Below are 2,502 nucleotides of genomic sequence, written 5' to 3' on the forward strand. Positions count from 1 at the left end.
CTTGAGAAAAGATCACTGGATTTGACAAATAAGATATCATTAGTAACTTTGGAGAGAGCAGTTTTGGTTGGAAGCCATATTTTAATGGGATAAGAAGAAACTGAGAGGAAAGAAAGTGATGGCCCCTTTTACAGATGGCTTTTTTGAGGAGTTTAGCTAACAAAGTAGTGTGTGGGTTGTTAAGGGGAAACTAGCATTTTTGGCATAAGGGTTTGTCAAGCCCTTTTCAGAAATGCTCATACACCTTTGTTGTTCACTTATCAACCAAGATATGCATGTGCAACAACCACACCTGGCAAAACCTTTTGTGGCAGATGGAATAAACCAAGTTGAAGGTAACTGATAGGCCTATCACTTACTTAAGGGGATGTCTGTCCCAAGAATTTTAAGACTTCCCCTGGTGGAATGGGCAGATCAGAACAGTTTGTTCCAATAGCCATGAAGGTGGCTGAAGTAAACACTGTTCAGGGCTTAGAGCTTAATCAAACTTCCAGTGCATCCCAAGCCATCCATAGTCACCTTGACTTTTGTCTTGCAGCTGAGCTTCAATAATTTTGGAGGAGAAGGTCAAGCTGACAACTTTGCATACCTCTGCCTCTCTTAAATCCAATTCAAGTTCAAGTAAAGACATCACTCCTCACCCACTATTTTATTATTTTACTACCTTTCTCTTTTACTATTTTCCTACTGTGAAATTCTGTGGTGAGGGGTGTGTTGAAGCAGCATGTGTGGATGCACTGGGATCTGTACCCACAACCCTGCACACAGGTGTCACAGGGCATTAGGTTGTCTTCTCACTATACTTAAGAAACAATGGGATTTATTAGCCCCTGGGTATCTGAGCAATATTTTAAAGGGCCACAATGCTCACCTCCTAGTATAAGGAAGGGGCTATAAATGGAGGCTTAAAAATTGCCTGCTTTACTCAACATTGACTAGCTTAACCACAAGTGGGGATCCTACCCTGTAGTCAAAAGACACACAAAGGAAATTTTTTTTTTAATTGTGAAAATGGTACCACTCATCATCAACACATGGAATGTTTGCATGTTCATGGACAACACAAAATCTGTCAGACCTGAAAGGTAAACAATTCTTTTTGTGAGAGCACTCAGTGGATACCACATCCAAATAGCAGCTCTATGTGAAACGAGACTGGCAAATGAAGGCCAGCTTACTGAAGTCAAAGCTGGATACACATATTTTACTGGAGGGACTGCTGTTATGAGGGTCATTGGGAAGCTTGAATAGATTTTCCAATTAGATCTAATATAGACAGCAAGAATGTAGGCCTCCAAAAAGAAGTAAATGACAGGCTCATGACAATGCAATGCCACTTGAAGGAAAATGCATCAACATACACATGACCATAACCACTGCATATGCTCCTACCATATTGAACCCAAATGAAGTCAAATCAAAAATTTTTGAAGACCTGGCAGCCTTCATTGATGTATCTGAAAAGGCCAAAATTATAATCCTGTATGACTCTTCAGAGTAGGAATAGACCATCACACATGGCAGGGAGTCCTTTGGAAGAATGGAGTTGGAAACAGCAACAGTAATTTACTCCTGAAGACTTGCTCATCTCATGATCTTCTCATCAGCAATACTATCTTCTGCTTACTTAACCATATCAAAACAACACTGATAAAGCCTTACAGCAAGCAGTCATTTAATAGATCATGTCATTGTAAAAAGAGGCAGGCAAGATGTGAGCGTGATGAAAGGTATGCTTGGCACATAGTGCTGGACCAATCATAGACTCACTTCTCCAAGCTAAATTTACATTCAGCATAAACTCTACAAATACTAGCTAAACATTGACATTCAGCAAAATAATAGCCCAAAGGCCAAAAAACTGTCAGGAGACTTCATGCAAATATATTAGAGAGCTTGTCCTGGCATGAACGTTTTATCATCACACAGTTAGCAATGGGGGAACAGAAAAGGAGTGGAAAGCTTTCAGAGATTTGGTACACTTTAGTACATTTGTTCATCTGGGCCAGAACACTTGCAAACATCAGCATTAGTTTTATAAAAATTATGGGGGAATTTGGAAGCTGCTAAAGTTGAAATGCAAACACCACAGGGTTTACCAGCGGTACAGCTCATCTATTTCCAAGAAAGAAGAGTTTAACATTATCAAAAGTAATGTACAAGCAAAGCTTAGAGAAATGCAGAATTCTTGGCTCAGTAAGAAATCAGATGAAATACATTTTTATTCTCACAGCAACAATCCAAAGCACTTCTATGATCCCTTGAAGACTATTTGTGGGCCCATGATCTCTGGTGGCTCTCAATTATATTGTTCAATGGAGCCACACTGGTGAGAGATAAGGCCATGATCTTGGAGAGACGGGCTGAAGGCTTCTGTGGTGTTCTCAACAGACTATCATCAACCAATGCTGAAGTCACTGACTGTATGCCTCAGATTGCAATCCGTCCCTTTCTAGACAAACTTATAGTTGAAAAAAGAGGTATTGAATTCCATGAAGCTCC

The sequence above is a fragment of the Dromiciops gliroides genome, chromosome 3 (assembly GCF_019393635.1).
Source record: "Dromiciops gliroides isolate mDroGli1 chromosome 3, mDroGli1.pri, whole genome shotgun sequence".
NCBI classification, from domain to species: Eukaryota; Metazoa; Chordata; class Mammalia; order Microbiotheria; family Microbiotheriidae; genus Dromiciops; species Dromiciops gliroides.